Source organism: Mauremys mutica, chromosome 18 (assembly GCF_020497125.1).
Source record: "Mauremys mutica isolate MM-2020 ecotype Southern chromosome 18, ASM2049712v1, whole genome shotgun sequence".
Lineage (NCBI taxonomy): Eukaryota > Metazoa > Chordata > Testudines > Geoemydidae > Mauremys > Mauremys mutica.
Genome location: NC_059089.1, coordinates 13,918,175 through 13,932,883, shown reverse-complemented (window position 1 = coordinate 13,932,883; position 14,709 = coordinate 13,918,175). Strand labels below are relative to the sequence as shown.

The 14,709-nt window shown below is 47.7% G+C and overlaps 1 protein-coding gene across 2 annotated transcripts in view; it reads right to left on the bottom strand.

Annotated features, from left to right (window-relative positions):
• The window catches only part of LOC123352608 (CMP-N-acetylneuraminate-beta-galactosamide-alpha-2,3-sialyltransferase 4-like), a 96,873-nt gene extending 82,966 nt beyond the window's left edge, over nucleotides 1-13,907 (bottom strand). Inside the window, exon 1 of one of the 2 annotated variants that reach the window (XM_044992991.1) lies at nucleotides 13,649-13,907. The gene's annotated coding sequence lies outside the window, so the exon portion shown is untranslated. The remainder of the gene's footprint in view (nucleotides 1-13,648) is intronic. The other variant, XM_044992990.1, reaches the window with a different exon arrangement.
• Nucleotides 13,908-14,709: the final 802 nt, after the last annotated feature.

The window sequence follows — 14,709 nt, the reverse complement described above, 5'->3', positions numbered from 1 at the left end:
TAGCTGAGGAAGAAGGACACTGCGGAAGGTGGCATGTGTTCGGCAAAAGGAGAAGCAGCAATAACTCAGGGGAATTCCTGGTGGGCTCCCAATGAGGGTGTAATTAACTAGCAGCAAGTATATGCCCGGTGCAGAATAAGTGACAGGCTTTGAGGTTCTTGTTGCGATGGCATGTGGAACCCAATGAGGAGTGTAAGTATAACGCCAACGGACCCTGGTCGTCGGTGGGTGGGATCGAACCTGGAGCCTCAAGCATGAGCCTCTACCGCATGAGCTAAAAGCCAACTGGCTGTTAGCTAAGGCTGTAGAGCAGAGACTTTCCCCCCCCCCTTCTCTCTTTCTTCCCCCCCACCCCCCCGCCACTAGATGGCACACAACACCACACCCTGGAGGTGTGTGGGTTACATAAGCTCTTTGGAACAGGGACTGTCTTGTGTGTATGTACAGCACCTAACACAATGGGGCCTGATCCTTAATTGGATCCTCTAAGTGCTACCGCAATGTTACTACTAATAATAATGTGGCAGCTGCAGAGCAGGTAGAGGTGGTTGGAGAGGAGTCAGCCTGGACTTTGGTTGGGGTAGCTTTGCCGGCAGATAAGGAGAGGCCATCCAGGAGGAGGATCTCTGTACACCGGACGAGAGGATGGTGGTGGCATATGCCAGGCGTGTGATAAGCAAGGTGCCTTAGAAAGGAGTTTTGTGCATTCTAGCTGAGTGCACATGGAAGCCACTGAATACATGCCAGGTGCAGAATGAGCATCAGAAACAGTCATTGCCGGGAGGGCAGGTTCATAGAAGGTGGCACACGGCAGCCGGTGGGTTCATGCCACCTGCAGGTGAATCAGAGGCTACAGTAGCAGTGCAAATATTGTCTAAAGTATCAGACACAGGGCAGGGAAGAGGCCTGACGTATTGCCCCCACCCATGAGTCGCAGCTCATCTCCCAGAATCAGGTCCAGAATCCATGCTTGCTTTTGCTGGTCACACAGGTATGGTGATACCCATGGCACTGCCCCTGCCCTCCCGTTCACATCATGTTGACAAACTGAAGGCAGCATCCAATCCCCTCACAGCTCTGCCCCCTCCCTGCTGTCATTCCATGACATAATGGAATCAAATTAAAGCCCCATTTACCAGTTTTATTGCCTATTATTTATAATACTCCAGCTCCAAAGTGCTGTTTTATAGAGTGCTTAAGCTGCCATTGCTGGAGAGAGTTTGCCATAAATGTCTCCGCATCCACAGAACATAATGTCCTAGCATCGCGCAGGAAAAAGGAAAAGATTCTTCTCAATTATTTCATATAGTCTGTTTTATTGTCTTATTGTAATAAACTGTCATACCCTACAACACTTTAAAATCAATAGTTTGCATTAAAAGTAATGAAAAGTAGTTATTAATCCCGCTTAGTGTTTCCGCTCACCACAAAGCCCTGGAATGGGGAGAGGGTGATAATTATTCATTTTCAATCAATAGGAACATGTTCAAACACTCCTCGGTGCATCACCGTTCTCATAGCTGTTTGCGTTAATGAGAACGGGTGGAGAAGACTCTCAGGACTCTGGCCTGGCATGACATTTTCCCTGGGCATAGCTTTTGAATGTAAAAACAAAACAAAAAGCTTAATTATTAAATAGATAGATAAGTGCTCCTGCTATGTGCTAGTTTTAGCGCTCTAGAGTGGGGTTTTCAGAAGTTCTCACCATTGGGCCATCTCAGCTCCCATCGAAGTCCATTGCTCTTCATACTCAGTGTAGAGTATGTCTACACTGGAGAAATTACAGTCTCCAGTGTAGACATACTCTAAGTCAACTGGCAGTTTTGCCACTGACTTCAATGGTCACAGAGTTTGGCCAATGTTGAGCATTTTTGAATAGCCCACCCTTGGAGGACAGAGATGGGAACATAGGCACTGCCAGACTGGATCAGACCTGAGGGCCATTTAGCCTAGGCTAGTGCCAGCTGCTTCAGAAGAAGGTGCCAGAAACCCGCCAGTAGGCCTCAACAACCCTTCGTGTTGGTGTATCTAACATCTTGATCCAAATTTTCCTACAGGAACTTTATAATGGGCCAAACCAAAACTCGGATAGAACAGGCCTGACCTTTTAGAGTGTTTGAAACCTGGATCCACAGCCAAATTTTGCATCTGATCGAATAATAGAAATGAAGGGCTGGAAGGGACCTCAAGAGGCCAAGTCTAGCCCCCTGCGCTGAGGCAGGACCAAGTAAACCTAGATCATCCCAGGCAGGTGTTTTGTCCAACCTGTTCTTAAAAACCTCAGTGATGGGGATCCCTCAAGCACCCTTGAAAGCCTATTCCAGAGCGGAATTACCCTTACAGTTAGAAAGCTTTTCCTACTATGTAACCTAAATCTCCCTTACTGCAGAGTAAGGCCATTACTTCCGATTTAGCCCCTTGCTACCAGAGAATGAAAACACCTCCTTAGCTACATATCGCACACTGCACTAGAGGCAGCTGCAGTGACAGTTTTCCCCTATCAATAATGCCTAGATACCACAATGATGTGCACCAGTTAAGTATCGGAATACCTTCCAAATATTTAAAGTTGGAAATAACAATTCATAGATTTTAATGCCCAAAGGGACCATTATCATCATCTAGTCTGACCTCCTGTATGAAGTGGGTCGTAGGACTTCCCCTAATTAATTCCTGTTTGAACTAGACTGTATCTTTTAGAAAAACTTCCAACCCTGGTCGAAAAACTTCCATTGATGAAGAATCCATTGCAATCCTTGGTAAATTGTTCCAATGGCTAATTTAATATCTAGCCTGCATTTGTCTACCTTCATCTTCCAGCCATTGGATCTTGTTATACCTTTGTCAGCTAGATTGAAATGGCATCTTATCAAATTTCTGTTCCCTATGTAGGTACTTACAGACTGATCAAGTCACCCCTTGACCTTCTCTTTGTAAAGCTAAACAGATTGAGCTCCTTGCATTTATCATTATAAAGCCTGGTTTCCAATCCTTCAGTCATTCTTTGGACTCTTCTATGAACCCTCTTCAATTTCAACATCCAGAGCTGGACACAGTATTCCAGCAGAGGTCGCGGTAGTGTCAAATTCAGAGATAATATAACCTCCCTATTTCTACTCAAGATTCCCCAATGACAACCCCACACTCTTTTTCCTTCCTTCCCTATCCGTAGGAAAAACAGATTGTTTTATTTTTTTTTGTATGAGAGTATGAGTGAGAGAGAATAATTTATTGATAGGAAGCTAAGGCAGAGATGGGATTTAAATATAGATCTGATGCAATGAGACCAGTGGTCCTCCTTATCTCTTCTAGAAAGGAGTTCCATTATCTAGGTACAGTTGCTAAATAAGTTTCATCTCCCACATTTCCAGCCCTCCCTACTGGTTGACTGCTTCATTGTTTTGGTAGAACGTAGCTGTCATGGGAGGTCATGGTAGCACAGAGAAAGGCAATCTCTCAGGTAGTCAAAACCGGTTTACTCCTGAGAGAATTCTGCACCACTGTGCATGCACAGAATTCGTGTCATAAGAACATAAGGGCATAAGAATGGCCATACTGGGTCAGACCAAAGGTCCATCCAGCCCAGTGTCCTGTCTACCGACAGTGGCCAATGCCAGGTGCCCCAGATGGAGTGAACCTAACAGGTAATGATTAAGTGATCTCTCTCTTGCCATCCATCTCCACCCTTTGACAAACAGGCTAGGGACACCATTCCTTACCCATCCTGGCTAATAGCCATTAATGGCCTTAACCTCCATGAATTTATCTAGTTCTTTTTTAAACCCTGTTATAGTCTTAGCCTTCACAACCTCCTCAGGCAAGAAGTTCAACAAGTTGACTGTGCGCTGCGTGAAGAAGAACTTCCTTTTATTTGTTTTAAACCTGCTGCCCATTAATTTCATTTGGTGACCCCTAGTTCTTATATTATGGGAACAAGTAAATAACTTTTTCTTTATTCACTTTTTCCACAGCACTCATGATTTTATATACCTCTATCATATCCCCTATTAGTTGCCTCTTTTCCACGCTGAAAAGTCCTAGCCTCTTTAATCTCTCCTCATATGGGACCCATTCCAAACCCCTAATATTTTAGTTGCCCTTCTCTGAACCTTTTCTAATGCCAGTATATCTTTTTTGAGAGGAGGAGACCACATCTGTACGCAGTATTCAAGATGTGAGAGTACCATGGATTTATAAGGGCAATAAGATACTCTGTCATATTCTCTATCCCTTTTTTTAAAATGATTCCTAACATCCTGTTTGCTTTTTTGACTGCCGCTGTACACTGCATGGACGTCTTCAGAGAACTATCCACAATGGCTCCAAGATCTCTTTCCTGATTAGTTGTAGCTAAATTAGCCCCCATCATATTGTATGTATAGTTGGGGTTATTTTTTCCCCAATGTGCCTTACTTTACATTTATCCACATTAAATTTCATTTACCATTTTGTTGCCCAGTCACTTAGTTTTGTGAGATTTTTGAAGTTCGTCACAGTCTGCTTTGGTCTTAACTATCTTGAACAGTTTAGTATCAGCTGCAAACTTTGCCACCTCACTGTTGACCCCTTTCTCCGGATCATTTATGAATAAATTGAATAGGATTAGTCCTAGGACTGACCCTTGGGGAACACCACTAGTTACCCCTCTCCATTCTGAGAATTTACCCTTTATTCCTGCTCTTTGTTCCCTGTCTTTTAACCAGTTCTCAGTCCATGAAAGGATCTTCCCTCTTATCCCATGACAACTTAATTTACGTAAGAGCCTTTGGTGAGGGACCTTGTAAAAGGCTTTCTGGAAATCTAGAAATCCCCTATGTCCATGGGATCCCCCTTGTCCGCATGTTTGTTGACCCCTTCAAAGAACTCCAGTAGATTGGTAAGACATGATTTCCCTTTACAGAAACCATGTTGACTTTTGCCCAACAATTTATGTTCTTCTATGTGACTGACAGATTTATTTATTTCCCTGCAAAAAAAAGTGACTTTCTGCCAAGGAAGTAAAGGGAGGCTGCAAGAGCAGTCATCCACCACTCCCTACCAGCACAGGTATATCATTTCAGGCAGCTGGAGGACAGGTAAATCATTGTGGGGCTGGGGATACCTCAACCAGTGGCTCCTACCCTGAGCCAAGATCAGCTGCTAGTCCTGGCTGGGCTAGAGGCAGGGGAGGATGGGACTTCCTCTTCTCCTGCAAGGAGTGGCTGGGGCTGTTTCAGACCCACCCCCAGAAACCTCCCCCAGCTGCAAGAAGCTCAGCATCCTCCTCTGCTTCCTCTCCACATTGCTCCTCAGCTGTGTGGGGTCACTGTACGGGGAGCTGTTCCCCCATCCACCCAACCCCCATATATCCAGACCTCCCATACACACCTCTGCCAAACCTCACCCGGTACATCCAGAACTCCCCTATCCCTCCATAGCTGAGCCCCACTCCACTGAACCACAACCCCTGCATCTGGAGACCCCCTGCACCCAGACCCCTATCCCTGCGCCCAGACCACCCCCACTGAGCTCCCTGCACTCAAACCCCCACCCTCTGCACCACCCTGAGCCCTCACATCCAGACCCCCACACCACGTATCCCCAACTGCACCCAGACACCCAGCCCACCCCACCAAGCCCCACTCCCCCCAGCACCCAGACCCCTCTGCTGAGCCCCAACCAGCTTAACCTGGAAGCCACTGCAGAGTCCCATTGCCCCTGCACATAGAACCCCCCCCAACACACACACACACACACGAGCCTCTGCATCCAATTCCCCCCACACCTAGACACCCCCCACCCCATGGAGCTTCCTGCATCCAGATGGTCCCACACAGAACCCTCTCACCCCACACCTGGATTCCCCCCCCACACTGAGCGCCTCCATATTTGGATCCTGCCTGGTTGACCCTGCCTGGTGCAGATGGGCAGGGCCCCAGGGTGTTTCTGAGGCTGCAGCCTGGGCCTGCCGCCTCACCACTGAGTCCACATCCCGGAGGTGGGGGCTGGAGGGTGATCTCCCACCTTCGTGCAACCAGCGGCCTGTGCTCCCCACTGCCGTGCTAGAGCCTCTGCATTTATTTATTTATTGACAAATAAACTTGAATTTTAAAATACTGTGTGCAGAATTTTTCATTTTTGGGCGCAGAATGCCCTCAGGAGCACCGGTTGGGTGGAGGATTCTGAGTATAGGAACTAGACGCTGTGTTCATTTGGGAGCCAGTGCAGAGCAGCTGAGCAATATGTTCATGTCTTGTGTTGCCAAGATGATGCACTGCTATGTTTTGTGCCATTTAGGGCCTTCTCAGATTGTGTGGCTTCATCCCTAGACATCATGATAAATTGCAATAATCTGGAAGGACAGTCTCAATAATAGCTCACTCTCCATTGTCCATTCAGTCTTCGGTGATTTGGGGATGTGGACACCTGTCCGCTAGGAACTGAGACCCACTAACTCATTTCACAGTAGCACGTTTTCCTCACTATCAGCCTGGGCCGGGTTCATATCAGTGGCCAGCTCTGTCTCCCCATTGCCAGTCCCCTGAGCCATCCAGTCCCACTCTATTGACATTACTAAAGTGCCGTTCTGTTCAGAAAAAGTGATGCTGTTTGAAATGGCATCTGGGTGTTTCCAGATTCACTCTTCGTCCGCGATCTTTCGTAGCAAATGTGCCTGGATTGCAAATCAACGTACAGATTTCCCCCCGCCCCTTTTAGCTGCCAGCAGTCACGAAAGCTCAACCCCATATGTGAAAATCAAGCAGTGTTCTCCTCGAACCACTTCATACATCAACAAGAAAAGGAGGGGGAAACTGGCTGGCAATTCTGATGGTGATTCATGAGGCTGCAGAGTGTAGCCCTCGGTCTTCCAAGCTATAGTATAGTTGCAATTCTTCTTTGTCCACCCAGGGAACTAATGTGGCTCAGAAGGCCCATATATAAAGAATAGTTATGGGACATAACCAAGATGCAATAGATTTTCTTATTTTTCTAGCCATAATTTGGGCACCATTCACTATTGTCATGTTTCTTGGGCCCACTTCTCCTTCCATTCATACCAGTTTAATCCCATGGTCTTCAGTGGAATTACTCCCCATTTACACAGGGCTAGCAGAGGAGAATCCGGCTCAATGACAGCTCCGCAAAGTGAGCTCCAACTGCTGCCATTCCGATGTGATAGAGGTTTGCTCCCTCTTTCCACTTGTTTAATTGACTCCACAAGGTGCAGGTGAGAATCTGGTCCGTGATCTCTAGAGCCCTGAAAGGAACAGGAGGCTGCATCCCCTGTGCTTTGTCGTGACAGTTGAGACCAGCTGGGATCACTTGCTCCCTCAGACAGGGCATCAGAAGCAGAGTTGGAGGTGGGGAGGGGGCAGGGCTATAGGACTCACTTGCATATGGATTTGTTCTGGCAGGTTCTGAGCTGAATCCCTTGTGTTTGCTGCCCATAAGCAAGGCAGCTCCGTGGGCATCGTATTTTGCAATGTGAAAATACATGGAGGTGTGACCACCCCCTCCAGGCAGCTTTGCTATTTTAACCACGTTTTAAATATTGTAAAGACGCCCAGAACACAACAACTAGGGATGATTTCGGTTTTACAATAGGTCATTGGCTGGTTATCATAAAACTCAAAGCAGGGGTCAATCAGACCCGGGGCATATCCCACGCAAACCCCCAAAGCCAAAGGCTAGACAGCATCAGGTAATAACCCTGGACACTTTTCATCCATTGATGTCAAAGCACTTTCCAAAGAAGGGTGAGCATTATTATTCCCATTTTATAGATGGGAAAAAGAGACAGAGAGAAGTGACTTGTCCAGGGGATCAGAGGTGGGGAGAGAAACAAGCTCTCTCAGTCCACGGCACAGTTCACATGGCCACTCATCTTGGGCAGTTTGGTTATGGCAGCCCATCTCCAAAGAGGTCCATGTGATATGACAGGTACTATCGGCTTTGAACAGGGTCTCTCCGGTGGCCATATCACTTGCTGAACACTTTTCCTTTATTATCATCATCGTCTTTAACTGCATTTCTGATTTTTTTCCAAAGGAAAGCCCAGCTGGTTGGTTGGATTTACTCTGCCTTTGCTACAATGCAGCTGCAGTGAAAATAACCCAGCAGCCCATTAATTCCGTGGGATGATAACATCAATTCACCCACACACACGCACCTCACTGGCAGGCCCATTGTAATCAAACAGGAGGAGCATTTCTCTATAGCTGGCATCTCTAGCAGCCACGGAATAAAAACAAAATAATAATGCAACAGAATGAGTTATCTTCACCTGGGATTAGAGATGACAAGAGATTTGTTTATTTTTAATAAAGTCCATTTTTCCCTTGTTTGTCAGAAGCCGCTTGGGCTAAATGTTGTATGAGCAGAGGCAGAAACAGATGCGTCTATGTTCACCCAGGAAAGCTAGAAGTAATGAGAGTACTTTGTACCTTCCATGCAAGGATTTCAAAACACTTTTCCAAGTGTTGTGTCTCCCTTCACTCCTGTGAGGCAAGTACAGTTTGTTGGTCCCATTTCACAGAAGAAGAACTGGAAGCACAGATCAGTTAAGGCCACAGAGTCAGAATTTCAGCTGATGTAAATCAGTGTAGCACAATGAACTTCAATGGAGCTGCTTCAGTTTACACCCAGCTGTGGATCTGGCCCAACATTTTCAATCTCAGGTGCCTAAAGTGAAGCAACCAACATGCATATTGAGGCATCTGACGAAATGTTCTGATTTTTGGAGGGGCTGTGGACCTGCAGCTCCTGGTGATGTCAGGGAAATTCAGCCTGCTTTTTGTTAGGTGCCTAGATGTAGACACAGGGGTTTAATTCGTAGGCCTGTGTGTCTGATGATGCTGGTCTAAGCAACTTTCCTGGTTTCATACAGCAAGTCTCTTGCAGAGCCAGGACTTGAACCCAGATCCATAGTCCTGCATTTTATACATCCCGGGGATGTGCAGGGCAAGACAGAGAGCAAGGAAGGGTGAGATGGAAAGCAGCATGAAAGGAGAGGTCATGATTGTACTGGCCCCCTTGGCCATCAGACACTAGAGAGGAGAAAGAATGATCCACCTGATGGAGCCATATGGTGGCTATGTGCACACCCTGCACCTGACAGCTATGGAGATTTGCCCGAGTGGTCTTTTGGGAGGAGCTCTAGCCTCTAAGACGAGAGGAATGTGCTAAGATCCTCACACCGGGAAAAATCACCCTTTGTGTATCTTCTAGCAACAAAGGCTAAACAGAGGAGACCATCAAGGAAGAAAGACAGAGGAGGCTACAAACAGCAACAGGGGGAAGTACAGAATGAAAAGGAAGAGAGGAAGCAGAGCTATAGAACAGGGAGAAAAAAAATCCCTCCCTGCCACCCCTTTTCACATGCCTAGACACGCACGTGCACAGAGGCACACACAGATTCAGGATTCAAAACCTTTGCACCTCTACTGTTGTTGGCAGTTTTTCCTTCTCTGTCCCTCTCCTCTGCAGATGCAGTGCCAGCACCTGGCATTATGTGTGTTATTGTAGCTCTTCAGAACCCCAGGCAGTAAACGTGGGATGGGAAAGACGTGTGTATGACGAGGGGCTGCTGCTTCAGCTCTGCATACAGCTGTGCTGGAGGAACTTGAGGGCCATGAGGTCATCCTAGCTCAGGGTCCATGAGGAGCGATGCCAGGCTTGGGAGACCCGACCCTGTTTAGATCCGCGTGTGAGGTCAGAGATGCTGCAGACAGCCAAGCATGTCTGTGCAGGAAGAGGTGTGAGGGGTTGCCGACCCGGTAATTCAGTGCAGAATACCATGGGGAGGAGGGCTGGGTTTTTACATAGATGATAGGGCTTTAATCTGGTTTTGACATTATCTGAAATTAAAATCATACCTGACATATGGACAGTGGCAGAAATGGATTACACCTCTCCTGCCGGTAGATAATCCCCATGTTATTCCAATGCGGGAGCAGGGGGAGACACGGTTTAAAGATGAGGAATGGGGAAGTCTTCCTGCTGCAGCTGCTTTCAGGTCTTTTCCTGCCACAGCCCTTCCAGGGACCCTTTCAAAGGGAGCTGTGATCCTATGTGCAAGATCACAAAGCCAACCTTTGCACTTGGGTGTATGCAGAATCCTAATCCACAGCCTCTCTGCTCATTAAAGCATTCCTGAGAGCAAGCCAGGGGCATTGTCGGCCTCCCTAGCAAGCAGAAACCCGAGCTCTAGAGCAGTTTGCTGCCTAATGGGAACATACCGTTTACTGTGCACGTTCCCATATTAACACACCCATCCGCTAGCTCCCTTCACACTCACTCACCCAACACCCTGAGCATGCACATAGACCTGCATCCTGTCTGCAGTATGCAGCTGACCCCTGTCGCTGGAGTACATGAGCGCCTCACACTCTCTAATGTATTTCTCCTCACAACACCCCTGTGGGGCAGGGCAGGGCAGTGCAGCTATTCCCATTTTACTGATAGGCAGCTGAGACCCAGAGAGGCGAAAAGTCAGAATTATAAAGGCATTCAGGCAAAGGTAAAGATGCATTGCGCAGGCATTGATTTTAAATTTGAGTTAGGGGCCTATGTGCTAACTTACCTTTAAAAATGTGGTCCTAAGTGACTTGCCCAAGGTCACATGGGATGTCGGTTGCAGAGCAGGGAACTGAGACCTTCCCAAATCCAAGCTCCTGCTGCCCTAACCGCTAGATCAGTGATTCTCAGACCTCAGTGGTTCAGGAGCCAAATTAGTGACCAAAATTACCCAAAAGTATGACGAGGAGACATTGTGTGCGTATTAATTATTCTCACAGCAAAATGACTGACCAAGTATTATTATTTTATCCACGACAGTTGGTTAATAACATACTAAAAGCATCCTGATTGGTTATTAATTAAATCACACCGTTTTAATATCATGTGCTATAAAGAGCCACAGCCGCAGGTGACACATTAAAGAGCCACTTCGAGCTCATTAGCCTCAGTTCAAGTATCACTGCACTCGGTCATCCTTCTCTCTTTGTGTTTCCCCATTTCCTTGCACTACTCAGAAGCAATTGTGCGTGCTTCTATGCGAACGTCTGCACGCTATGTGCATTCAAACAACTCCTACAACATTGCATACGTGTTCTCACTCACTAGATTCTGCCCACAAAACCAGAATAAACTCATGTCCCAAAATACCTATGATCAGTGTATAAAATGCTCCCTGCCATCCACCCTTGCACATGTTCTTCCCCAGGTACTTTCAGGTAGGCCAATGAAGGCGTGGGGGCTCAATGCTCCAAACACCCAACCGGAAAGAAATCAGGAAGACAGCCCTGAAGAAGGCAAGAGGTCAGTGGCAGCTCTGTCAATCATTAGTCTCTCACCACATCTCCAGAGGGAAAGCAGAAAGGGAGCCGAGGGCCCCCAGTGGATCGGGAATAGACCAACAGAGCTGCTCCTGGGTTCAAATCTAACCCAGCTTAGTACTGAGTGGAAGCGGGGCAAGGGCAGCATTCTCAGTGACCTATTCCTGTGGAGTTGATCTGAGGCCCGTTCCCAGTGGGTTGGGTGTCTGCACACAGATGAAACTCCTCTACCACCATGGATGGTCTCTGGCTCACTTAACCCATCAGCTTTTTGCATGGAGGCCAAACTAATTTCTCCGTTTCCCAGGGTAGCCCTTCCCAGGGAGAGTTGAGTCCTAGGATCACAGAACTGTCAAGAGGAGTTTCCAGTGCCTCACGTGCCACCGTTCTCCTCTACGTCAGTGAAAGGTGTCACTTGAGGGGTGAGGTCTGGCCTCCCAAATGAGTCAGAAAACACCTTCCTCCAACCACTACATGCTACTGAAAAGAAAGGAAAACCCTATAAAAAACACACATCAAACCACCACAGCTCTGCGGGGCAAACACTTGGTTTTCATTTGGTTTCTTTGCCCACCTCATGAACTCTTCTCCAAGAGGAAATAACTGCTGGAGATCCTCCCCCCCGCCACCCCAATTCCCTCCTCCTCCACCCACCCCCCTTCTCTGATTCTAATGCAATCCCTGACCACAAATGAATGTGAGGAAAATGAAATGTGACTGCGAGTCTGCAGCACAATTCAATTTCAGGGCCATTCCAGCCAATAATGGCTCTAAACAAAATATAATGAGTAATTCACATAGTAATACAGCCCTAATTACATTTGTGGAATGGGCTTTTCTCTCATTCCCTCTTCCACCCGTCCGTAGCCAGCAGGATGAAAGTCTGAGAAAGACAGACATCCTTCTCCTGAACATCACCATGGATTGAGGGGGTGGGGGGAGGAGAAATTGCAGCAGGGACTGATGAAAATTGCAGGGAATTTTGATGTTTTTGTAGAACAGTGTTCTCGTCATAACCTCCGCCTGCCGTGTAATTGATTTTCACTGGAACTTTTAGCCACTATGTTTTCCCCAATTTCCCACCCCCTTCCAGAATTTTAAGTTAATTTTGTGCCAGAGACAGACAGACCACTCAGGAGATTGAAGTTGAGCATGTGCTGGAAGGAGTTGTGTTTGACAACAGCTGTGGCACCATAGTCTCTTTATGTAACACAATCTTTAATGAGACCACCAGCCAGGGGTTAACTGGGAGGCTATGGGTTGCACTGTAGACAGCTGGGACTTGTCTAGGAAGAACTGGACTGAGAATGAGCAGCCATCCCAGGATGACAATTTGTAAACCCTAAGTGGCCTGGACTGCATTCGAACTCACACCCCAGTAAGGAAGAGGCCTATCTCCCATTCTTAGTCCCCTGGGCCACCAAGTTCCCTTTTTTGCTGCTGATGCCTGTGATTGCAGAGCCAACAGGAATCTGGGAACAAACACTGGAGAATTCAGCTGAAATTTTTGCCCTAAATCTGTAGGGCTCTGCAGGCTAACTTTAAAACATAGGAGCAAGGAGTCTCATAATTCCCATTCTTGCAAATGAGAGGTAGGGATTACTGAAGATCTACCACTGCCCTACACATACTCATCTAAATTCTCACATAACACAACAACACTACATCATGCAGCCACGTGAGTGACTCAAGATCAAAGATGGCAATAATGTATCCACTTAACATCCAGGGGTAAAGCACAGAACCTGGAACTGCACAGATCCCGTTCCACATCAGGTGATGTGGGCCAAAGTTTGTAGCTGCTGCCAAACCCAAAGGATCTGTGTGTCCATCCCTGAGCTGGAGATGGGGAAGCACATTGCATTGGCTACAGGGAAAAGTGAAGAACTTTTATTTCTATCATGCCAGAGGAGGACATGGGGCTTTACAAAGATGTAGGAGAAGAGGCCTCTATTCCACCAAGCTTGCAATCTAGCATAGGCAGGTTTGAGTTGAGTAACTAGTGTCAGGTGCAAGAGTTGGAGTGAAGGATGCCAGCGAGAAAGTCAGCACTGGGGATGCTAAGTGAAGGGAGGAGGGGTAACGCTGGGCAGATGCCAGGGGGCTTCGGAGCACAGATGGGCAAAGAGCCCTGCTTAGGCTAAGTGGGGTAGAATGACCAATGGAAGGGCAGTTCTTTGCTTCTAGGCAAGCATTCTATGTATTTCCAGGAGAAACTCTACAATGAACCTCAAGCCCACTCACACTGGGTTCCGGATTCAGCCAAGCTCTGCAGATCTGAGGCAAAGGAGCTTGAACCAGATAGCCCCTCCCCCACCATAACCTCCACCTACCCCAACGATCTTCAGGACCCTCGCTTCCTAACCTGGCTGCTTTCAGGAGAGGCTCTGGCACAGGGTGGTCCGTCTCTTCCGGAGTCTGCCGGGGGTGGTTTTGTTGGGAGTTTGCCCCACTTTGAGAGTCGGTGCTTTTTCCTGTCCCAGGTACCCTTCTCTGGTGCACGAGGAGCATGGGAGTGGAGTCCAACAGCTAGCAACTTCTCCTCTGGTTTTTTTTCCTCTGTGTCAACCACTGTTGAATTTTCTCTCTCTCTCTCTCTATCCTGCCCAGAGAACAAATACATACACCTGGGTAAAAGCTATTCCGTGTGGTTGCTGGGCTACTAATGACTAGCAGAGGGAGATTAGCTGAGCTCTGCTGGAAGTACAGGTGCAGCAGATCAGCCACTGGGCACCCAAGGGGCATGTCTACACTCCGCATTGCAGGGATTTCACTAAAGGTGTGATTTTAAAGTGGTTTAGCTGAGCTGATGAAAAAGGCGGTGTGGCAGCTCTCATCAGTGGCTTAAGCTAACTGCGATTTGGAACAGGTTTAAGCTACCCTGAGATAAGCTACTCTTCAACCAAGATAGTGGCCACGTAGGGCTATGCACCAGGGTAACTAAAGCAGGGCCACTAGGAGTGTAAGCAAGACCACTTATGATGGGTTAAGAGCCTTCTGCTATTATGGATAGTAACTTTTGTTGATTCTTGTGTCTTTTCCCCAAAGTGGGAATGGCTAACGACATCTTTTACCCTGTCGGCTCTAAAGCAGAGGTTCCCAATCTTTTTCTTTCATGTCCCCCCCCCCAACATGCTATAAAAACTTCAGGGCCTGGAGGGGGGTGGGGAGGTCTCGGGGCTTCAGCTGCGAGGGACTGGGACTCGGGGCTTCCGCCTGGGGATGCTGGGCTCCTGCCTCGCAGGGTGCTGTGGCTTGAGACTTTAACCCCCTAGGTAGGGGCGGGGCTCGAAGCTTCTGCCCTGCAAGGTTGGGGGACTCAGGCCCCTCAGGGCCTCTCACAGGGTGTGGCTACCACATCACTCCTCCCCCACCCCAGATTACAGGCCGTCAC